Raw genomic sequence first — 25,853 nt, forward strand, 5'->3', positions numbered from 1 at the left:
AATAAATAAAATTACCTTTAAAATTGAGTACACAGGTGACATCAAGACCCAACAGTAGAGTCAGACAGTAATAAAATTAATCTGGTTGTTATTGTGTCCTGCAAACTTTGCTTTAATTCTACTTTTTTCTATTTAATCATAAAAAAATCATAGTCAGGCAGAAAGAGAGTCATGAAACAGGAAGAGCAGGTCTTGGGTTGATATTGGTTTGATTATAAGAATAATCAATTAATCCTTCCTCTGTATTATAGTTTTACTGCTTGCCTGAGATGCTTTATTATCATTACATATATATATGTAATGATATATATATCATAATAACTTTATTGAAAAGTTCTTATAGGTTTATAAGATCTATAAGAACTTTCATTAATTTTCATTGCTATGGTAACTTAGTACAAAAAAATAATAAACCACCAACCCACAATAACTTACATAATCTTTGTTACAACACTCCACACTCACTGGCACAACAGGACGAGAGTTGTTTAAAACCTTTAAAGGGGCAGTATCATGATTAATCAACTTTTTTTTAGCATTGCATCATATTATAGTTTTATTCTCTCATTAAAATCATTCCTGGAGTGTTGCCTTGATTCTGTCCTGCATGTTTGACAAACCCTTTAATCCTCATGGCAACCATTCAACTGTGCAAAACACCTGGATGAATCTAGCTCTGCTTTGGAGCTGCAGTGGCCAAGCTTCTAAGCTTCTGCCTCGCAGAGCAGGCCTCCTCCACAACTTCCCCACTCAGATCCTTCAGACTAGTCTGTCGCAATTAACAAACACTTGATGGAACGTCTAGTCTGCTGACCTCATTATACAAGCTACTTCTCAGTGAAACGCAGGTAAAAATGTTGTTAAAGTTAATGGAGGAGCCATGTTGTGATGACTTCCTGAAGGTGGAATGTTGGAAAGTGCAGGACTTTCTTTACAAAACAGAGGCCCAATGTCAATGTATTAAATTTCAATGTCTAATTTCTTTTGTTATATTTTTATGACAACTAAAGATAACATAGCTATTTGATTGTGCTATATGATGGCACTGTTTGGAAAATATGTAATACCTCCTCTTTTAAAATGAATCAATCTTTCATTGCATCAGCATAACTTCACATAATTTGTTTAAGGGAAAATTAAACTTTAATTGAAATAAATTTTTCTAAGGCTTGGAGAAGATGCTCACATCAGGAAAGAATTTTTTTTTTTTTTTTTTACAAAACCACAAAAGATGGCACCTCAGCAGACCCGTTTATGAAACTTATGAGTTTTGGTCTTATCCAGAATGGGGAGAAGTTTGCACACAGACAGCGCCAAAGAGTGAAGCTGATGGTGGACTGGTGGAGAACACACACACCCCACTCTTCCACCATCATCATCATCATCACCAACAACAAGATCTGCAGAGAGGGTCTTCATCCAGGACTTGTACAGGTCCAGGTCAGGCTCAGTTTGCAAAAACCGTCTGTTGTTTCTCTACACAGTCTGAGTAGTCAACTACTCCACTGGGAGACTAAATATGTACCTGTCTTTAAAAAAAGAATAAAAAGTGTGTAAATCCAAATCAATAGACATGTTGATATTTTCATCTTGTTTTATTTCCCTTAATGTTTATATAGTTATACTTAATATTGCACGCTGTGTGTATAGGAAAGCAAAGTAAAATTTTTTGTTTGCACACATAAACTTGGCCAATAAAGCTGATTCTGATATCCCAGTGTGTAGATTTGGGGTCTGAGTTGACCATGGCAGACGTTTGATTTCTGTCTGAACAACCATTTCTGCATTGTTGAGAATGAAAATCCCGATCGATGAATCGTAATTTGTATTGACACACGGAGCATAAAATCAGCCAAGAAAAGCTGATTTCATACGTAAATAAAAGACTTTACGTATTTTATTCACTTTCAGCGCTGAAAGGAGACGCTTTAACCATTACATCTGAGAAGAGTTTCTAAAAAGTCTGAGCAGCGTCTGAGGAGGAGGAGGAGGGCAGCTGATTATATGGACTGAAGACACTCCCTGAAATCACATCATGTCTCTGTGGCCTGATAAGTTTCTGTTTCTCTGAGGAATGAGCCTTAGTGTCCAACAGAATCAAAAATGTAACTCTTTACTATGGGCCTTTTGTTTAACAGCATGTGACTCTTTCTCGACCTGGTAAAGCGTCTCAACACTATCTTGATAAAATATCACATCAAGCTTTCTCTCAAAGACCACAAGGTTTTCCTCTTACAAGCTGCCTGGGGCCTGGGGACATAGGCATAACTACCTGAAGGACTGGTGTGGACATGTCCCCACCAACTGTGGCATGAAGGGGACAGTCCCCACCAATATTTCCTGCACCTTTTTTTTCTTTATGTGCCTAAATCTATGTAACTCGTTGTATTCAAAGCATTAACAGACAGGTAATGCTTTTTAAAATTCCTTTGTAAAAACGTAAATGGCGAGTCCGCTCAGTGATCTAGTGCAGTGGTCCCCAACCTTTTTATTACTGCGGACCGGTCAAGACTTGGAAAATTTTGCTACGGCGCGGGGGTGCGTGAGGCGGTGTTGGTGTTCCCGCAAATCCTGAATATACCCAATTTGGCTTGTCTTGGAGTTTTTATCGCAGCCTGTGGGGTTTTCCCTGACTGGGAACGAGAATACAACCTGTTGAATGTGACAGGTAGCCAATCAGAAAGCGCGGTGACGTAAGAACAGAGGGGAATCCTAAACAGCTGACATATGAGCAACTGAGAGTGGATATCGGAGATGATATGTGGAAATGTTTATTATTAAATTTAAAAGTCATTATTATGTTAATTCTGTTAAAAATGTTAACTATGAACAAACATATTCACCTCCAAATCATAGCGCAGCAAATAGAGCAGCTGCTCCCGTCGCCTTTTATCCACCGCCTTTTCTTTTTGTTACATCTTTTATCTCTTAAAATGACTCCACAAACTATCACTACTGCTTCTACATCCTCATCCGTGTTTGGTTATTCTAAATTCCCGCTATATTGGGGGTTTTACTGGATTATCCTCTGGAATCGGGATGTTCGTGAGTGGAATCGGTTCGTGTTGCTCCTGCCGTGTAGCTGGACACACGAACTGATCGAACCTATTGTACTTTTATCAGCTCTGTGGTCTCAGAGGTTTGGAGAATCGGCCGACAATTCTTAAATCTTTCCGTCTAAACCAGACTTAAGACTCACAAGCTCTACTCATCTCCTCTCGACCACTGCCCAAATGCTCTGACTCTGGTCACTATGGTAACGTTTATATATCCCTTCAAATTAATATACAGATGCGCCACAAAAATGAACATTTTACTTTCGTGAAAACTTTAACTCACGATAATGACTAACGGAGCCCTGATCTTCTTTCTCTGCAACCAGACGGTCCCATCAGGGAGTGATGAAACAATAACATCCGAAGTGTTGCTTATATCCACAGCCTGCTTGGTCTTTACGTGGTGAAGCAGCTTGAAGCTTTGTTGCCTCATTAGCAGCCGGTCGCCGCATGTTACGCAGAGCGGCTTGTAATGTGGGACTCACCTACCGGTCCGGGATGAATCCATTCTCCTGTCTCTTCTCTGGGCCTTTTCCCCTTTGCAGAGAAACTTTCCAAAGACATCTGATCTGTTTCCTACTCATTTTGCTGCTTGTGGGCTCAGTGTTGGTGGCAAGTAACCGAGAGAATCCTGTTAAAGAATTTTCAAAATAAAAGATCCTCCAGACTCATAAAATGGAAATATTTCACTATTTCTTGTGCGGCCCGGTACCAGTTGGTCCACGGACCGGGGGTTGGGGACCACTGATCTAGTGGATCAGTGCGCCGTGGCAGTGCGTCACATGCGCTGTTGCTTTGCATTGAGTCAGGAATATCGGTGGTCGGGGAAATGACACAATGAAGCAAAGAATCTGAGAAGGGGACGCAAAGTTTTGATATTGTCAACACTGCGATAGCAAGATAACAAGGTCCAAAGGGATCACAGTTCACAGATCAGTAAAAAGCTTTAATTTAAAATATATATATAAAGAAAGTGGAGAGTAGGTTAGTTATGCTAGCTTAACTTTTATCACCTTAACATGTACTCTTGCAGGGCAGTTCGGAGTATTTCGGGTCAGTTAACACAAAAATAAGGCGACCCACATACAGTATGTGACAGATAATCAGAAGTGCAGGTATTTAAGATGGCTATAATCAACCACCGCTAGTGTTCAGGCAATCACTTCCTAATGATCGCAAAATGGAAATTCAGAAACCTAAATCTGCAACAGACAGAATGTTCTGTTTGCTGTTTGTACGTCCGTTTTTCTGTGGTAAATGTTTTTGTGAGGTTTTTTTAGCGTTAATTCCTGATGCACTTGAACGTAATCTTTGCTCTGTGCTTGGGCCTGTTGTTTATTGGTTGCTATGGCAACAAGTCTGCGTGCGACGTAAAGCTGACAGACAGAAAAAAAATGTAACCACCTGTTTTTCTACATTTTTCCCCTGGACAAATTGCATCGTTGTTCGTAGAACGTGGCAATATTTAGAGCAATCATCAAATAGGATGAAATATTTAATAAAGCATACAGGAGCCAAGTTTGTTACATTTTAAATCATGGCTCCTATTAAGTAAAATTAAATAATGGGCCATTATAAAGAGAAATTTGCTTTGTTCTCTCTTGTTTCTAGAACTGATGGAAACCAAACTATAGATTTATTAGCAGAGAGAATATATATTTTACATACCCAGACATCAGCATCGCAGCTTTAAGACACATTTTATAGAATCCAGTAATATCGATGGTCACTCTACTCACCAACTGCCCCAACCAGACCCAAAAAAGGTTTTGCATCTTTATTATTTGCTATATTAAAGACACATCATATCATAATTTATTGAATAATACTGTCTGGTATTCACATGTAAGTTTTGGCTTTAATCTTGGCACTAGAAAAGAAAAGGAATCCAGTGACTTATTAGCACCCAAGTAAGTTACTGACTGCTCGACTTTGTCTCCACCAACTTGCAACACAAAGTTACACCCCTTGCCTGGGGAGACTAATAGGTAACTAGGTAATTAACTAGTTTCTCAAGTAATGATTTAATAATTTACTTGTAAGTTAACAGTGAATAAATAAACTATATTCCAAACAGTGCAATTAATTTCTTTCCAAACACATGAAAAGCATTTCATAAAACCAATCTGTACGAAAACTTTGGACTAGGTCTTCCCTCGCCCGGATGCAGGTCAGCGGGGCAACACTCTGGAGCCAGGCCTGGAGGTGGGGCTTTTACCCACGGAGCTCGGCTGGGCTCAGCCTGAAGAGGTAACATGGGTCCCCCCGTCCCATGGGCCTACCACCTGTGATAGGGCCAAAGGGGTTGGGTGCAGTGTGTGATGTGTGGTGGCCGAGGGAGGGGGCCCTGGCGGTCTGATCCTCGGCTGCAGAAGCTGGCTCTTGGGTATGTGAGGTTGAGAGGTTCCGGCTAGAAATAGTCTGTCTCACCTCGACGCATGGCTCTGGTTCTGGAACCAGTCTCCTTGAGAGGGGCTGGACATACTTCCACTCTGGAGTTGCCCACGGCGAGAAGCGTCAGGCAGGAGTGGGCATACTTGTTTTCCCCCATCTTGGTAAGTTGGGGTTCACCCTGGTGAACAAGAGAGTAGCGTCCCTCCGCCTACGGGTGGGGGGCCGGGTTCTGACTGTTGTCTGCTCTTACGGGCCGAACAGCAGTTCAGATACTTACAGTACTTTTTCTGTTTGATTGCTCTATTGTTTTATTCTTTTTTGTAAGTTTCTGTAAAGTGCAGTGGTCCAGTGAATGGGAAGGTTCTGTCATTGATCCTCACTGTTCTTGGGAAGTAGAATTGTCAGTTTATCTGAAGTAATACTAGAATACTGTGACATTGGATTAAAACAATACTCTGTCCTTGGTAAAATATGTTTCACATTTTCTCTAAAGTATACCTATTGTTTTATTGTCCTGAATTTCATAAGCATAATGTCTGTAAAATGTTAATATATAGACAGTTTGTGTACAAACTGGCAATGTCCTCTTGAAAAATGTGAATATATTGAATACACAAAGTAATTTGTTTCACCTGGAAGTACTCCCTTATGTCATCCTTCTGTTTTCTGGTAGCCTAATATGTTTGCAGTACTGTAGTGTGTAGTGAACCATGAAATGTAAAAAGTAGCATAGAGTAATAAAGGACATTGATAAGTAGCTAAAAAGTGTACTTGACAGACGTTTTATTAATCAAGCAGGGTGATCGTACAAAAAAATCTTGTACGTAAAGTTTACAAAGTATACTTATAGTTGTTCCACTTTAACAGGTAATAGTACACTTAATACACTTCAAAATTGCGATTAAAATACAGGGTTTCCCCCAGAAAACCTGCTAAGCCCGGTGGTCGGGGCATCGAGGCGGTCCACCTTGTTTTTGTATTAAAAGATACAAAAACAAGTTGACAGGAAATGTAAAAGTATTGTAAGAAAGGTTAAACTTTATTAGGCTTTGAGTTTGGTTGTGTATTTTAGTTCTCCGAGCCTAAGTTAGATCAGTTACCATTACTAGTAGCGCGAGATGGGCGTGTAAAGTCTGGACACTGCAACACAGGTTCATTACACAAACAGTTTTTCAGATCTGCAAAGGCAGCCTCACTTTCTGGAGTCCACTTAATCTTGTTAGGACAAGATTTACGTGTCAAGTCACTAAAAATGGCTGATCTGGTGGAGAAGTTGGGGATGAACCGACGGTACCAGCCAGCTAAACCTAGAAAAGATCTCAACTTTTTCTTAGTTGTAGGAGGAAAACAAGCAGCAAGGCTATCAACCTTACTCACCTGAGGGTGGATAACCCCACCCCCGATGACATACCCCAAGTATTCAACCTCAGTCTTTGCAATGTGACACTTTCCAGGATTGATGACTAATCCAGCTGCTTTGATTCTTTGTAGGACATCCGTCAGATGCTTCACATGGTCTTTCCATGTCTCACTGAACACCACAATGTCATCAATGTATGCTGCTGCATAGCTATCAGCTCCTTTTAAAACCAAGTCCATCATCCTCTGGAATGTAGCCGGAGCTCCGTGAAGTCCAAAAGGCATAGTTCTGAAACGATAAAGTCCACTAGGAACCCTGAAAGTGGTTAAATCCCTTGAGGACTCCGTTAGTGGAACTTGCCAATAACCTTTACAGAGGTCAAGTGTTGTCAGGTAGTTAGCATTTCCCAAGCGCTCACTAAGTTCATCAACTCTTGGCATTGGATACGCATCAAAAACAGAGACAGCATTAAGTTTTGAAAAATCAATACAAAATCTTTGCCTCGAGTCATTTTTCTTGGGAACAAGCACCACAGGGCTGCACCACTCACCTCTGGAAGGACCCCTGACAGTATGACCATACAAAAGTTGAAAAGGAGAAAACCCAGTAGATGCTTGAGGTACCTCTCTATAAGCAAAAAGCAGAAATGGTAACCACTGATCCCAGTCTTTCCCAGAGTCTTTTACAAACTTTTTCAACATTGACTTCAGGGTTTTATTAAACCTTTCAACAAGTCCATCAGTTTGAGGATGGTAAGGACTAGTTTTAATCCCGCTAATTCCCAAAAGTTTATAAACCTCCTTCAGCAGGTTTGAAGTGAAGTTTGACCCTTGATCTGTAAGGATTTCTCTGGGAATTCCCACCCTTGAAAACATCTGTATCAGACAATTGGCTATTTGATGAGCTTTCACTCGTCTCAGTGGGAAAGCCTCAGGGTACCTTGTCGCATAGTCACACACCACTAGAATGTATCTATGTCCTGAGCTGCTTCTCTCCAACGGACCAACAATGTCCATGGCAATACGAGAGAAGGGGGTGTCTATTACAGGCATAGGAATAAGTGGGGCTCTGTCACCTTTCTTACTTGGAGCTGTTAACTGACACTGTGGACATGATTTGCAGTATTGTACAGTATCTGAAAACTGTTGAGGCCAAAAAAAACGGCTTGACATTTTGGAGAAAGTTTTCACACATCCCAAATGACCCGCCCAAGGAACTGAATGGGCCAACTGTAAAACTATTGGCCTTAAGCTTGTGGGAACTACTAACTGGTCACCCACTTTGCTACGACGATACAGGCGTTCATTCTTTATAATGAAAACTTCTCGAACTCCCTCTGTAATCTGTGTTGATTCTGGTACACACTTAGCAAAAAGAGGCGTTAAAGAGGGGTCTTGACTTTGAAGTTGGACAACATTGCTCGGAATCAGCAGTAGCTCATCAATTTCAGGTTCAGAAAGTAACTCAGCAACTTCTGTCCCCCTTACCCTCTCATGTCTCCTCTGCATTCTGCTTTTTCTTGGACATTGCCGTCTTAATCCTTCCTCACCAGGAATTTCAGTGTTAGCAAAAGGTAACTCACCCAAACCAGGCTCTGACTGAGACTTCCTAGAGCTAGACCTAGTGACGGCTAGCAGACCCTCACTTGAAATATCTAGATCTTTCTCTTTCTTTGCTAACAGGTCCCTAAGGAGTGGCATATCCCGTCCCAATACAACCTGGTAGGGAAGTTTATCCATCACTCCTACAGTAAGTGAATGTTCCTGGTCATGAACTTGAAGGACAACATTGGCCATGGGGTAATCAACATCATCACCATGAACACACCAGACTTTAACTTTACCAGAAAATGTGGTGTCTCTGGGAAGACAATCTTGCCTAACGAGGGTGCGGCTACTGCCTGAATCTAATAGGGCGACACATGGCTTTCCCTCAATGAAAACACAAATGGTGTGCTCCTGACCCCTTGAAGGTACTGCAGACTCAGGTTTTTCCTCCAGCAAATCAAAACACTCTGGTGAAAAACACATGCAAGTCTTACTGACTTGTAGACCCGGGCAATCAGCCTTAAAATGACCAGTTTGACCACAAGAGTGACAAACCAAAGGACCTCTTTGTTTAAATTCCCTGACACGGTTATTGCCGCTGATCGGGGAACTGTCTTTGGGATATTTATGTCTGTGTCCATTCCCAGCCCCCGACTTACCCACCATTAAGGGGCCTGCACTCTGTTTCAAAGTCATGAACCCTTTGTGTGGGCGGCGAGCCGCAAGGAAAGCCTCAGCCATCTCTGCAGCTTCCTTTGAAGTGGAGGGGTTGCGCTCCTTCACCCAGGTTCGAAGATCCGGGCTGAGAACTCTCAGGAACTGCTCCAGCACCACGACATCTCCCATTTGCTCTCTTGTCTTCTTCTTTGGAACCATCCACTTTTCATACAGGTCTTTCAGGCGTGTTCGCAGTTCCTTGGGTGTCTCGTCATCCCTCACCGATGTGGACCGGAACCTGGATCTGTAAGTCTCAGCACTTATTTCAAACTTCTCCAGCACAGCAGTTTTTACTTTGTCATAGTCCATTGTCTCATCAGTGTCCATAGCTACATAAGCAGCTCTTGCTTTACCGCTGAGAAGTGGTGCCAGATGCAGGGCCCATTCTGTCCTTGGCCACTGACATCCGGTTGCAATTCTTTCAAATGTTGTCAAATAATGTTCAATATCCTCATCCTCACCATAGGGCTGCATCTTTGGACCTTTCCAACTGGTTGGTCTCAGACTGGATGCTTGTGGTCCCTCAGATGTGCTGGGAGGGCTTTGTCTCTGTTGCACCAATTGTGGCACCTTTGGCCTCACTGCAGGACCGGGAAGTGTTCCAGGATCAGCTACTGCACCCTCCAGCTGCATCTGATGCTCTTGACGTTCCATTTGGACCTCCTGCTGAAGTTGACTGAACTGGTGTTCCATTTTCCTCCACCGATCCTCCTGGCGTTGTCTGTCCTGCTCCCATTTGGTTTCCTGGTCAGCATGCTGCTGCATCAGGCCTTTCAATAAAGCTGAGAGTTCAGAAAAACTTTGTGCCTCAGTTTGCTGCTCACCAGAAGCTTCTGGCAGATTTTCATCATCTTGGGCCCCCTCTGTGGAACACTCTATTGGTCCCTGATGCCTCTTTGATTTGACTGATTTCTGCATTTCTGACACCTATCGGCCTGGAACCACCGCTGCCACCATTTGTAAGGTAGTTTAGGCTCAAGGATCAGAGGTGAGCAGAAAATCAGGACCAGCCACCGCTTCAGTTTCTTCCAATTACTTTTTTTATTCAGTCTTTAATTGGACTTCTCCCTCAGCATCCAAAAGCTCACTGTTTTTATCCAAAATTGGCACCACACCTGTGCTTGATTGGACACCGCCGCCAAGGAACAGGTCAAAACATTTAAACAGAGAAACACAAAAAACTACAAATCAATTTACAAACTCCTACATAATGAAGTTATCTGCAAAATAAATTACATAATACAAGATAACTCAAAAAGTTATTTTTGAAAGGAAAACAAACAAACAATACACAAAAGAAAAACCCTCTAATTGGTAGAACTCAATAAGGTAATCACTGACATCATCCAGCCATTTAACCAGGAAGTACTGGGCCGGCCTCTCCCATACTCCTGCAGATCTACAAGGACAAATGATGGTGAGTACAAAGAAAAGTAAATACACCTTGAAACAACTTCAACCCATAATCCAGAAATAATAACTTTAACCTAAACAGATAGATCTTGCAACATAATGCCAACACAAACAAACCCGGGATAGTAAGTGAAGCAAAATGGCAATGTTTGAATTAATTATTATAACCAAATATAAAAATAAGTGAATGAGAAAGAATACGGGACAAGTGGTGAACACAAACTGAACCACTTTGTCACAGTTATAAATCAAAGATCGCGAAGCTCGGCACCATTGATACGAACTACAACCCCTGGACCTGACCCAGGACACAGAGACACTAGGGACAGTGAACCTGAGGTCCAGCACAGTTTTACCTACCATGATGAAAGAAGGCAAAATAATACTGGAGGCTATTATAACAACTGGTCAGAGTTTCAGAGGCCTAAATTAGCCACGTATAATGGGAATGAGGATTGGGACTCTTTTCTGATGCCGTTCGAACGCCAAGCCCGGAAACACGGGTGGAGTGCTGCTGAACGAGTGGACAGGCTGCATGAGTGTTTGAGGGGAGCTGCAGTACGCTACGTCTGCTCATTACCAGAGCGCACAAAGGAAGATTATGTTCTCCTGGTGGAACAACTCACTCAAAGGTTTGGAAACAAAGACCCTCCCCCAACAATAAGAAGAAGACTGGGAGAACTTCGACAGGGGCGGGAGACATCAGCTGAGTTTGCAGAGGAAGTAAGACGCCTGACTACACTTGCATATCCAGGGGTAGATTTCCAGCTGCAGGACCAACTGGCAACTGACGCTTTCCTCAAAGGCTTAAAAAATCAGAAAGTGGCATACGAAGTCATGAATCGTGACCCAAGCTCCTATGAGCTCCCAAGCTCATAGAGACCCAAAAGTTTGTGGAGGCTCATGAGCATAACTTTAGAGCTACGGTGAGCAGGGACACTGATGTAAAAAACAGAGCAAGGCGTATTTCATGGGTTGATGAGGGAGACATGTGCGATGACGGTGCAACAACGTCCCGCAGGGTCAGTACTCCCCAGTATGTTACAGCTGACCAGTTTGCTGCGCTAGCAGAACAAGTGAAGCTCCTTGTTAGCACTGTGGGGAACCTACAGCTCCAGGTTGCCAATTTTCAGCCCATAAGCGTAGGATCTCAAAACTCCAAGGCATCCCAAAGCTCTGTAACAGAGAGAAAACAAAATTACCAGCACATGCAGCACAGCAGAGGGCGCTCTCAAACTACAAGTCCAAATCGTGGAACTGGCTCGTGTTTTAAGTGTGGAGAGACAGGACATTTTAGGAAGGACTGCATTAGGGCTCCCAGTCCTGTGACTACAAGAAACAATGGTGACAAGTATATAGACAACCCGCTGCAGTCAGATGGAACAATGGCCTCAGATTTCCAACTACGAGGCAGACAGGTTAGCTGCACTAAAAAGAGGGGTGAGAGTCTGCAAATTCTTCTGACCCTAAATGGCATCCCAACACAGGCCGTAGCTGATACTGGAGCTCAGACAACTGTGATATCAGAGGAGTTGTATCAGAGAATCCTGAACGGTAACCCTGCACCCGCAGATCTACATCATACCTACCTTCTAAATGCAGGAATTGGAGATGGCATGAAAGCTAAACATGGACTCACAGTGACCTTTCAGATTGGGTCCAAATCCATAGACTGGAAAGTGCATGTAGCCCCTATAAGAGACTCTGTCCTTCTTGGATTGGATCTGATGAAGGCCCATGATGTTGTCATCTATACCCAAGGCAAAGTTTTTATTGGCGATGAATTGGTCCCCTCAAAAATTGTGCGAGATGATGAATCAGACTACTGTGTGGCTAGAGTAACTCTGGAAAAAACCTCAATCATCCCAGCCAAATCTGAATGTGTCGTGTGGGGTAAAGTGAAGGATCCACAGCCAGGGGTTACAGCGTTATTGGAACCCTTGAACATTACAAACAATGTAACCTCTGGAAGTGTTGTTGTCACCATGAAGCCAAAGGTACCAATCAGAGTGTGCAATTTTTCAACCCAGCGAGTGGCTCTACAGAGAGGAGTATGTCTTGGACTCCTAGTCGAAGTTTATCCTCTACCCCCCATTGCACCAAAACAAAATGCAATGCCTAGCCATCCAGAGGGAACTGCACCATCACTGGTGGTTGGGAGAGTAGTAACAATCTCTGACATTTCGGAGCACCTCCAAAGTTTGGTGGCTACCATAAGTGAGGCCCTCAGTGAGGAACAGCAACAGCGGTTCATTCAGCTGCCCCTCACGTACCAATCCATCTTTGCTAAAAGTGACTCTGACCTTGGCTACTTGTCCGCTGTTACACACAAAATTGACACCGGGTCTGCCAGACCTGTGCAGCAACCTGTGAGAAGAACCCCTCTTGGATTTCAAGGTGAGGAAGAAGCACATCTTAAAAATATGCTGGCAGAGGGTGTAATCACACCATCAGCATCTGAGTGGGCCTCCCCAGTGGTCCTAGTTCAAAAAAAGGATGGAGGAGTAAGATGGTGCGTAGATTACCGCTGTCTAAACAATCTAACAATCAAGGATGCTTATCCATTACCCCAGATTGAAGAATGTCTTGATGTTGTGGGTGGAGCCACAATGTTCTCTACTCTCGACCTTCAATCTGGCTATTGGCAGATTGCAGTGGATAGTAAAGATCGAGAGAAGATGGCATTCATCACCAAATGGGGTCTTTATGAATACACTCAAATGCCATTTGGACTATGCAACGCTCCAAGTACATTTTAGAGAGCAATGGAGCTCGTTCTCGGGGGCCTTCAGTGGGAAACTCTTCTCATCTACCTGGATGATGTCATTGTCATCGGAAATGGAGTAGACCAAAGTTTGGACCGGCTCGAGCAGGTTTTTCAGAGGTTCCAAAGCTATGGATTAAAGCTTAAACCATCAAAATGTCATCTGCTGCAGGAAGAAGTTCTCTTCTTGGGTCACATTATGAGTGGCAAAGGAATCAGTCCAAACCCAGCCCTCATCAAGGATGTACAGCAGTGGAACCCCCCCCACAATAACTTGCAGGAGCTACAAACCTTTCTTGGGCTGTGTAACTACTACCGGAAGTTTGTACCCAATTTTGCGGAGCTGGCAAGCCCCCTCCATGCTCTTCTCAGAAAGGGAACAGTGTTCCTATGGACTGATGACCAGCAGTCTGCATTTGCAAGGCTCAAAGAGAAACTGACCAATGCACCAGTGTTGGTCGTACCCCCAAGCTGATGGGAAATTCATTCTGGATACGGATGCCTCAAATAGCAGTGTCGGCGCTGTGTTGCCACAAGCACAATGGGGAGAAGAACGAGTTCTGAGCTATGCTAGTAGCTGTCTTTCACCACCTCAGCAGAGGTATTGTGTCACTCGCCGTGAATTACTTGCTGTTGTTCGTTTCACACGGCAGTTTCGCCACTATCTACTAGGTAGAACGTTTCTAATTAGGACAGACCATGGCAGTCTCACCTGGCTTTTTAGGTTCAAATGTCCTGAAGGACAACTAGCCCACTGGCTTGAAGAATTAAGCCAGTACGACTTTCAAATTGAACATCGAGCTGGAAAACAACATGGTAATGCAGATGCCATGTCAAGGATGCCAGGAGAAAAGGTGGATAACTGTGACTGTTACCAGGCAGGGGTTAACTTGTCAGATCTGACATATAAAGGGTGCAAGTACTGTCAAAAAATTCACTTTCAATGGGCCAAGTTTGAAGATGACGTGGATGATGTTGTGCCTCTAGCCGTAAGGTGCATCCAGCTGAGAAGCAGCACCAATGATGGATCGCACACATTAGGAGATCAGCCATCTGTGTCCCTGCCAGAAAGGCCAGAAGTCAATTGGCTTGAATCACTTGGCCCTGAGCAACTGGCAACACTCCAGAAAGCAGATCCTGCTCTTGCTGTCCTTCACAAATGGAAAGAAACAGGGATACTTTCTACCAAAGATGAAATGGAGCTGGAGAGCCCTGCAGTGAGAAAGTTCTGGCTCTGTTGGCCTCAAGTCACACCGAGACAAGGAGTGCTCTATTATTCCTGGGAGTGAATTGGACACCAGCATCCAAATTTGCTGTTATTAGTTCCCTCGTCCATGCAGAAGGAAGTCCTGGAATTGTGCCATAACCCTCCATACTCTGGCCATCTAGGAGAAGCCAAAACCCTTGAGCGTGTGCGTCAGAGCTACCATTGGTTCGGCATGGGTGGAGATGTTCACCTGTTTGTCAAGAGGTGCCCACACTGTAGTGCATGTAAGATCACAGGCCCAGCAAAGAGAGCAAAACTGCAGAGCTACCAAGTTGGAGCACCTCTGGACCGCTTACATCTTGACATCCTCGGGCCATTCCCCATGTCCAGCACTGGGAACAAATACAATCTTGTTATTATTGACCAGTTCACAAGATGGGTTGAAGATTTCCCTGTTCCTGATCAAAGTGCTGAAACGACTGCAAGGAAGCTAATCTATGACTTTATTGCCAGGTTTGGAGCTCCGCTCGAGCTACACACAGATCAAGGTCGGAATTTTGATAGTTCCCTGTTTCGGAATGTATGCAAGCTCCTGCAGATCACTAAGACCAGGACTACCCCTTACCACCCTTCCTCCAATGGACAAGTAGAACGGTTCAATGGGACCTTATTGCAAATGCTTCGATGTTATGTGAACCAGGACCAAAAGAACCGGGACAAACAGCTGCCACTACTCACAGCAGCTTATCACAGCTCACGACACGCAATGACAGGGTTCACACCCAATAGGCTTATGTTTGGCAGGGAAGTCCACCAACCACAAGACATCCAGTCTGGCACTGCAAAACTCAAGGTCGATGCTCAGGAATCTGCAGATTTCCTCTACAATCTGGAAGAAAGTTTAAAAGAAGCACATGACCTGGCAAGAGACCACTTTCGCACTGCACAAGAGCGGCAGAAAAAGGTGCATGACCTCCAGGCCAAAGAACACTTCTACAGTGTAGGAGACCTGGTGTTTGTCAAAGATGATGCAAAGAAAAAAGGGTTAAGCCCTAAGCTTCAGAAACGATGGAAAGGCCCGTTAATCATTGCAGCTCGCCATGGTCCTGTACTGTATGACATACAAGGTCCCAAGCGCAGCACAGTGATGCATCACGATCGTCTCAAGCCATATGACAGTGATTTATAATACACTGGGGGAAACCCTGAAATATGTATATCAAGTACAAAATTAGTTGTTCCAAAATAACATGTTTTAAGTTAATCCTTAATGAGCTTCTAGTATACTGATGATCAGTCTGGTTTCAAGTATGCTAAGATTTGATATAGTTAGTACATGTATTTTTCACTAAGGTGTTAATGATCCCACAGACTCATTTTAAGAGCAGAGGCTATAAAACCTTTGGAGCCGTGGCCCCCAGACGGTGGAATATCTTGGCTCTAAAGTTTTGCTGCCTGGATTCTCTTAATACTTTTGAAAGTCAGCTGAAGACACAGTTATTCAGATTGGCTTTTAATCAGCTTTATTTAGTTCTATGCCACATGTATGCTGTTTAATCTCTTTCTGTTTTATCTCCTATGTTTTCATGTCTTCTGTTTTGTTAATAGAAGACCAATCATTTTGTGGTTTCTGACCTGTGAAAGGTGCAGCATGAATAAAGTTTACTTACTTACTAAATCTTCCTTCCTATCAAAGTAGTGATAGTGACATGTCTGCGGTTTGTTCAGGCATTGAGAGAGCATTAAGACTTTGAGCAGAAAACAGGAAGTCTAGAGCATTCAACCTATTTTTGTCATAAAACATTTGACAGTTTGACAGTTTGACAGTGTTGACAGCCTTATGGAAAGAGATTGGAATTGAGATAAATACACCTTCTGTCATGGCAAAAGTATTCACTACCGTGGCACATGTAGGGTTAGAGCAACAGGTGTAACTTTGTGTTGCCAGTTGGTGGGGACAAGGAGGAGCAGGGCTCTGATGCACCCACAGTTACTGGAAGACCTTTTCTTTCTTAGTGCTAAGATTAAGGCCAAAACTTACATGCGAATGCCAGACTGTCTTATTCATTAAATTAGGATTTACGTCCTGATCAGGTTTGTCAGATTAATAGTATAACCTTTTAGCAGCTATTAAACTTACTACAAAATATAAATGTTGAAACGAAAGTCATCTAATTAATCTAGATAATGTCTTTCACTTTGTGATGAAATTGCTGACAAAAGAACTTTGTCAGCAATTTCTAATATTCTAATTTATGGAATGAGTCTGTATATTTGCTCAATGTTTGCCTACAGTTGAAAACAGTTTCTTAATTCAGTAATATTTTTTGTGAAGAATTACCACGTAGATGCTTTTTATTGTTTGATTTTATAAAGTGCTAAAAACATCAACATGAGATTCTGTAACAATCAAAAATATTATTAAACATTTCAAAAACAGAATAAGTAACTTTGGTGTAAACCAAATGAATCCTTGTCAGTGCAAACTTAGTATTTTTCAATTATGTGATTCTGACTCCACAGCTGCCCTTCAGTTGCTTGGAAAACTTTTTGTCCTGCTGACTTACACATAGCAGATGAGATATGATGTGTCTTTAATATAGCAAATAATAGATGCAAAAACTTTTTTTGGGTCTGGTTGGGGCAGTTGGTGAGTAGAGTGACCATCGATATTATTGTATTCTATAAAATGTGGCTTGAAGCTGAGATCCTGTTGTTTGGATATAAAATATATATATTATCTCTGCATATAAATCTAAAAATAGTTTGGTTTCTGTCTATAAGGTAAAGATACAAGAGAGAACAAAACGAACCCTAACCCGATAAACAACAGCCCCAGGAGCACAGAGCAAAGATTACGTTCAAGTGCATTAAGATTTAACACTTAAAAACAAAAAAAAACCATTTCCCACACAAAAGAGTAAAACCACCAAACAGAACATTCTGTCTGTTATGTTTTAAAATTTTCATTTTGCAATCATTAGGATGTGATCGCCTGAACATTGGCGGTGGTTGTTTAGCTAACTTAAACACCTGCTCTTCTGATTATCTGTCCGAAAATCTGTGTCGCCTTATTTTTGTGTTAATAGGGTACATGCCACGGACTTCCGTTTTAGCACTTCTGCATTTTTTTGCCACATAGAATGGTTCCGGTTCACAGGCAACAGTATGCTAACAGTGGCTCCTCAGTCCTGCAGGACTATTAATGAAGCCTATAGAATTATTCAGACGTCCTGAAACGCTCCAACAACAACAAAGGATTAAAGATGGATGTGTCAAAACTTCACAGTAACTTTGAAGGTAAGTTAATAAATCGTTTGTATTCATCATAATGCCTCATATGTCTGACGTAGCTAACAGGGACAAGCTTACAAAGGTACTATGTAAATGTTAGGTTTTTTGATTATCTGTGCATTGTGCAATCTACATATCTATGCTTTATAGATAGATATACATCTATATAAACATATATAGATCTGTCTATATTGTGCCCAAGCTATCAGTCGAAGCTAAAGTTAGCTTCCAATGTAGCATCTAATTCGGAAAATAGCTAATTACTGGACACAACAGCACACCACAAAACTCGGTTGTTGTACCAGTAGCTCACAGATATTTTAAGTTTTGCGTCTTTTTCATGGTACAGATCTTGCAGCTTTGGGTAAAAACAATAGGAGCAAGCAGGACCCGGAACCAATCTATGTGGCATAAATTCAAGCGGAAATACGTCACCACCTCTCGTGGCATCTACCCTATTGAACCGAAATACTCCGAACTGCGCAGCAAGAGTTTCTTTTTAGAGAAAATTCAAAAGATCAGAGGATTAATCTGCACATCTACTCCAAAGTCAGTACCAATGCTGTGCCCAAACAAAACAAATGCAGGAAAAATGACCCAATTTCAACTACTAAATTATAAAACCCTAGAAGAAATTATAAGTCAATTAAGCTGTCTGGATGTCCTACCCACACATTTCTTTAAGAAAGTCCTGCCTGTCGTTGCTACTGATCTGATCCAAATAGTAACTCATCGCTCTCTTCAGGTATTTTTCCCCAGGCTTTGAAAACAGCAGTTATCAAACCACTGATAAAAAAGAACAATCTAGACAAATCACTACTGCAGAATTACAGGCCGACCTCTGACCTCCCATTCATCAGCAAAATTATTGAAAAAGCTGTTTAAACAATTAAATAACTTCCTAACAATAACAAACTGCTTTGACTCCTTCCAGTCTGGTTTTCGTGCTCACCACAGCACGGAGACGGCCTAGTCAAAGTGTTCTATGATATCCATCTAAATACAGACTGAGAGAACCACAGTGCTGGTTCTGTTGGACCTCAGTGCAGCTTTCGACACTGTTGACCACAACATTTTACTGAATCGACTGGAGAGTTGGGTCGGACTCTCCGGTCTGGTGCTCCACTGGATTGAATCCTACATAAAGAACAGGGATTTCTTTGTTTCAATCGGAAACTTCTCATCAGAGAGGTCAGAGATCACATGTGAGGTACCCCAAGGTTAAATCCTAGGACCCCTTCTCTTCAATATTTATATGCTCCCACTGGCTCAGGTTATAACAGGAAATAAGATCAGCTACCATAACTACACGGATGATACACAGCTCTACATCACAATGTCACCAGGTGACCTTTGACCCCATCCAATCACTGAATAGATGCTTAGAACAGATCAATGTGTGGATGTGACAAAACTTTCTCCAGCTGAACAGAAACAAAACTGAAGTTATTATCTTTGGACCTAAAGATGAGCAAACCAGAATCAATGCACAGCTTCAGTTATTACAACTAAAAACCAGCGATCAGCCTGAAACCTGGGAGTAGTGATGAACTCTGACCTGAACCTTCAGAGCCACATTAAGACAGTCACAAAGTCGGCCTTCTATCACCTGAAGAACATCTCCAGGATTAGAGGACTTATGTCTCAGCACGATCTAGAGAAATTCATCCATGCGTTTATCTTTAGCCACATTGATGCAACAGCGTCTTCACAGGTCTGACTAACAAATCAATCAAACAGCTGCAGCTGATCCAGAAGCTGCTGCTGCTGTTCTGACTAAAACCAGGAAGATAGAGACATAACACCAGTTTTAAAGTCCCTACACTGGCTCCCTGTAGCTCAAAGAATAGACTTTAAAATACTGTTAGTTTATAAATCACTGAACGGTTTAGCACCACAATACCTTAAAGATCTGTTATTACTGTACCAACTGTCTAGACCCCTCAGATCTTCTCGTTCTGGTTCTGCTATGCATCCCCAGATCCAATCGAGGAGAAGCAGCATTCAGTTTCTATGCACCACAGATTTGGAACAAACTTCCAGAAAACTGTAAAACAGCTGAAACACTGAGAGCCTTTAAATCTCAACTTAAAACTCACCTGTTTAGAGTTGCTTATGGCTAAATTAGGGTTAGAGTGGGTTTTGATGTCTTCCATGTTTTTATGTCTTTAATGTTTTTAATTTCTTTTAATTTCTTTTCTACGTTTTAATGATGTAAAGCCCCCCGGAAAACGTCCCAGTTAAACAATGTTTAACTAAAGTCCTACGGGGTTTAGAGTCCCAGTTGACGGAGTTTCAACTAAAAACCTAGAGGTTGGAGTCCTTGTCAAACGGTGTTTTTGACTAAAGTCCCTGAGGGTTAGAATCCCAGTTAAACGGCGTTTAACTGAAGTCCTAAAGGGGTGCGGGTTTTAATGTTTTTTTTTTAATCTCTTTCTCTTTCTCACTGTTTATTTCTGTTTTTATATTAATTATGTAAAGCACTTTGAAATGCCTTGCTGCTGAAATGTGCTATACAAATAAAATTTGATTGATTGATTGAAGAGTACACTCTAAACCAGTGGTGTCCAAAGTGGTTCCTGGAGGGCCGGCATCCTGCATGTTTTAGTCTCTTCCTGATTTTACACATCTATATCAAATGATTGCTCATTAGAGAACACTGACTTGCTGAGGAGGTTGTTACTACCACCAGGGAGAGACTAAAACATGCAGGATGCCGGCCCTCTAGGACCCACTTTGGACACCCGTGCTCTAAACCTTGACAAGTTGACATTACTTAAAAATAGCTTGGAAACCGATTGCCTTGAAAAATGTAACTAAGTTTAACTTACTTATTCTTACGTTTTGTTTACTTATTTGTTCTGTGTTCTTGTTGTATGAATTTAATTGTGTCAAGTTAATTTAACTTAGTTTGATGGAGTTGTTTCAACTTAGAAATAGCAAGTAAATTATCCTCTTCTTAACTCAAATATATCAAGTTAGTCCAACTTACATGAAAAGGACAGTTTATTTAGCAGAATCTAGGAAACTGATTGCCTTAAATGAATCAAGTAACTCTAACAAAAGACAATAAGTTAAAAAAAACTCACGTATTTTTAACAAAGTGCTATCCTTGACATCTTCACAAAATCCATCCATCCATCCATTTTCTTCCGCTTATCCGGGGTCGGGTCGTGGGGGCAGCAGCTTCAGAAGGGAGGTCCAGACTTCCCTCTCCCCAGCCACTTCTTCCAGCTCCTCCGATTGAACCCTAAGGCGTTCCCAGGCCAGCCGAGAGACGTGATCCCTCCAGCTTGTCCTGGGTCTTCCCCAAGGCCTCCCCCCGGTGGGACGTGCCCGGAACACCTCACCAGGGAGGCGTCCAGGAGGCATCCTGACCAGATGCCCGAGCCTCAAATGGCTCCTCTCAGCGTGGAGGAGCAGCGGCTCTACTCTGAGTCCCTCCCAGATGACCGAGCTTCCCACCCTATCTCTAAGGGACAGCCCAGCCACCCTGCGGAGGAAACCCATTTCGGCCGCTTGTATCTGGGATCTCGTTCTTTCGGTCCTGACCCAAAGCTCATGACCATAGATGAGGGTGGGAACGTAGATCGACCGGTAAATCGAGAGCATCGCTTTTTGACTCAGCTCCCTTTTCACCACGACGGACCGGTACAGCGCCCGCTTCACGGCAGACGCTGCCCCAATCCGCCTGTCAATCTCCTGCTCCCTTCTTCCCTCATTCGTGAACAAGACTCCCAGATACATAAACTCCTCCACTTGAGGCAGGACGACCCCCCTGACCCGGAGAAGGCACTCTACCCTTTTCCGGCTCAAGACCATGGCCTCGGATTTGGAGGCACTGAGCCTCATCCCGGCCGCTTCACACTCGGCTGCGAACTGCTCCAGTGAGAGCTGCAGATCACGTTCCGATGAAGCCAACAGGACCACATCATCCGCAAAAAGCAGAGATGCGATCCTAAGGCCACCAAAACGGATCCCCTCAACACCTCGGCTGCGCCTAGAAATTCTGTCCATAAAAGTAATGAACAGAATCGGTGACAAAGGGCAGTCTTGGCGGAGTCCAACTCTCACCAGAAACGAGCCCGACTTACTGCTGGCAATGTGGACCAGACTCTGACACCGGTCATACAGGGACCTGACAGCCCGTATCAAAGGGCCCGGTACCCCATACTCCCGGAGTACCCCCCACATGGCTTCCCGAGGGACACAGTCGAACGCCTTCTCCAAGTCCACAAAACACATGTAGACTGGTTGGGCAAACTCCCATGCACCCTCCAGGACCCTGCTGAGGGTGTAGAGCTGGTCCAGTGTTCCATGACCAGGACGAAAACCACACTGTTCTTCCTGAATCCGAGGTTCGACTATCCGACGGACCCTCCTCTCCAGGACCCCTGAATAGACCTTACCAGGGAGGCTTAAGAGTGTGACCCCCCTGTAATTGGAGCACACCCTCCGGTCCCCCTTTTTAAACAGGGGTACCACCACCCCAGTCTGCCAGTCCAGGGGAACTGCCCCTGATGTCCATGCGATATTGCAGAGTCGTGTAAGCCAACACAACCCTGCAACATCCAGAGCCTTAAAGAACTCCGGGCGGATCTCATCCACCCCCGGGGCCCTGCCACCGAGGAGCTTTTTGACCACCTCGGAGACCTCGTCCCCAGAGATTGGAGAGCCCAACAACAGAACTCCACTCGAGTTCAGATTGGGGGAGCCGTTCTTCCCAACCACGCCCCTCCAGGTCTTACTGTCATTGCCCACGTGAGCGTTGAAGTCCCCCAGTAGAACAAGGGAGTCCCCAGGAGGGGCACTCTCCAGTACCCCCTCTAAGGACTCCAAGAAGGGTGGGTAATCTGAACTGCTGTTCGGCCCGTAAGCACAAGCAACAGTCAGAACCCGTCCCCCTATCCGTAGGCGGAGGGAGGCTACCCTCTCGTTCACCGGGGTGAACCCCAATGTACAGGTGCCCAAATGGGGGGCAACAAGTATGCCCACTCCTGCCCGGTGCCTCTCACTGTGGGCAACTCCAGAGTGGAAGTACGTCCAGCCCCTCTCAAGGAGACTGGTTCCAGAACCAGAGCCATGCGTTGAGGTGAGGCCGACTATTTCTAGCCGGAACCTCTCAGCCTCGCACACTAGCTCCGGTTCCTTCCCCACCAGAGAGGTGATGTTCCACGTCCCAAGAGCCAGCTTCTGCAGCCGAGGATCAGACCGCCAGGGTCCCCTCCCTCGACTGCCGCCCATAGCACAATGCACCCCACCACTTTGGCCCCTCCGACAGGTGGTGAGCCCATCGGAAGGGGGACCCACGTCTCCTCTTCGGGCTGAGCCCGGCCGGGCTCCGTGGGTAAAAGCCCGGCCACCAGGCGCTCGCCATCGTGCCCCACCTCCAGGTCTGGCTCCAGAGTGGGGCCCCGGTGACCCGCGTCCGGGGGAGGAAAAACGAAGTCCAAAGTTTGTGTTCATCATAAGGGTCTTCGGACTGTGCTTTGTCTGGTTCCTCACCTAGGACCTGTCTGCCTTGGGTGACCCTACCAGGGGCATAAAGCCCCAGACAGCATAGCTCCTAGGATCATTGGGACACTCAAACCCCTCCACCACGATAAGGTGGCAGCCCAAGGAGAGGCACAAAACGTCACATGAAATACAAAACAAATTACTACATTTTACTCTTCTACAGGGCTCAATAACAGGAGAGTAACAAAGACAAAGTGCAGATACATAAGTATACTTACAAGCTGAATAAGCAGCAAATCAAACATCTTATTTTGAACTGTAAAAAATAGGTACTGTATCAATGTAACTTGGACTTGGGGTGAGGGGGAATCGTTAACACTTTATTTGAAGGGGTGTTCATAAGACTGATGTTACACTGTCATAAATATGACATAACATGAAAAAGTCTTCTTGAATGTCTGACATTAAATTTTCAAATTTTATCTCAAATCTGAGTTTCCTTTTTATTTATTTTTTCCTTTCTTCTTTTATTGTGTATTTATGTCATTTTTACCTGTCAGTTTTTGTTTGTTTTTTTATATGTTCAGAATTTAACTGTTTTCACTGTTAAAAATAGTGGGGGGGAAATATCAGTGTATAAGTAGAAAAATTCACAAATTAAAAAAATTCTGAATACACAAAAATAAAATGTGACAATCAATAAAACTATTTAAAATGGAAATATAATGGAAAATTAAACAGTAATGTAAGTTAATACTGTTGAAATTATAAACTAATAATTTATGTTGCTCTGTACAATCAATTAAGTTGAGAGAGGTTTTTTTTAATTTGTTGGAGGAAATATTTGGCACATGAATTAATTACCAAGACATTACAGGGTTTCCCCCAGTGTATTACAGGCCTGGCGGCCTGCCGTCCTTTACTAGCGCCACCGCCGGATTGCAAGCGCTTCACTGGTGGAGCAGATTTATTCCTAAAAGATATGTTTATAGATGATAGGTTTATAGTTTATGCATTTAAAGCCGGACCAATCACACTGCCTCCTTTCACTCAAACTGGACACAGGCTGACCTGTATGGATATTTACATCAACCCCCTGTGAGAAATTATGATTCTTTCCGGAGTTTTTGATCAAGGTAGGACTTTGAACACCACTCTGGTTAGCTCTGGGTGCGCAGCTCTACGTGAACTGCAGCGATAACTTATAGTTGTGCTTTCAGAGGTGTGTTGAGCGAGCGGTGAGAATGATTTATATTTGTGAACAAAGAATTTTGTGCGGCTTTTCCATCTCAACACGCTGCCCAGTGCCCGTCTCTGCCTGCGCTGATAAAGTTTATCTATGTGTTCCTGGTTGGCTGGTGTATTAGTTAACGAACTAACTGATCATGCAGGTTCAGCCTGGTGAGGAGCTTTTGCGCTCTCCTGTCTATAACGCATCACGCTGATTTTATATTATTATATTGTTATTTTTAGTATTATTTTTCCGGTTACACAATGCATCAAACCATATCGAATGCTTTATCCGCTTAGTCAGTGTTAACTTTGATCCAGAAGAAGAATAATTAAAATCTTTTGACTCGTTTTATTCTCTCTTCTGCCCGGATTCTTTGATGCCATCATTGTATCAGCTGAACCATAAAGACGAAGGTAAACGTTTTCCAAGTACAATCATAACATTTATTAGACAAACAACTAATGAAACTGACAAAACTCAATAAAATCACAAACCAGCATTCAATTCAATATTTGCCTTACTCCACAGTCAGCCACACACCACGACAAACTTATGGGGAACCATTTCACCGACGCACCATTTCACCCCGTAGACAGCATCACGGGTAACCCTGGAGGGATCTGAAGTTAAGGTTCCGGGTCCTATACTTTTAAAGGAGGGGTGTGTTTCCCTTCTCTGCTGTATTCAAATGAGGGGAGTGTCCTTAGCTACTTCATTTAAATCTAGTTAACTATGTTCCAGTAAAAGTCTGTTTTTTTAAGATCAAAGAAGAGTCATTTTCCTTTGAGTGGAGACAGAGGTTTTTTATGACCCTGTCCCGAGAGGAAGCTCTACTCTGATGATAGGACCAGATTGTTTTACACCAGCTGTTAAATCTTATCAAAGTGGTCAAGAGGTTAAACTCACACACAGAGCCACGACCCCCTGTGAACGCCTGCTCAGTCCACAGAGAGATTAGCTGTGTTTTAAATTATAAAAAACTACAAACTAAGATATTTTAATTCAACTTGGTGTATTATGTTTCAATAGAAATATCCTACATAAAAGATTACGCTGTTTGAACCATGGATATAATTTGGAGCGAATTTTCTTATTTAAAACACTATTAATTTTATCTAATATTGAACATATGGTTAAGTTTTTACAACTAGCATATTTTAAATTTTACTTTCTTAACATCAGACAGAGTTAATGTTCACGGCCACACGGAGATCTGAGAAACTCGTCCCATAAACTCGACCAACCAGAATAGTTTCTGTGACGCTTATTAAAAACTCAAGACACGAAATGGAAGAACTACTCAAGCCACATTAGCAGCATTGAATGAAATCTCCCGTTTGTTGGGCATCTCTGCGTAGTGCAGCAGATTACCTCATCATGCAGGGCCGGTCCAAGGCTGTATGAGGCCTG

General features: G+C 43.2%; 1 protein-coding gene and 1 pseudogene across 6 annotated transcripts in view; both read left to right on the forward strand.

Moving 5' to 3' along the window:
- LOC103462904 (uncharacterized) overlaps positions 1–25,853 on the forward strand; it is a 133,330-nt gene that overhangs the window by 43,238 nt on the left and 64,239 nt on the right. The window lies entirely within an intron of this gene.
- On the forward strand, positions 11,379–14,540 carry LOC145551462 (uncharacterized; annotated as a pseudogene).

This window comes from Poecilia reticulata, chromosome 1 (genome assembly GCF_904066995.2).
Source record: "Poecilia reticulata chromosome 1, P_reticulata-male-v2, whole genome shotgun sequence".
NCBI classification, from domain to species: domain Eukaryota; kingdom Metazoa; phylum Chordata; class Actinopteri; order Cyprinodontiformes; family Poeciliidae; genus Poecilia; species Poecilia reticulata.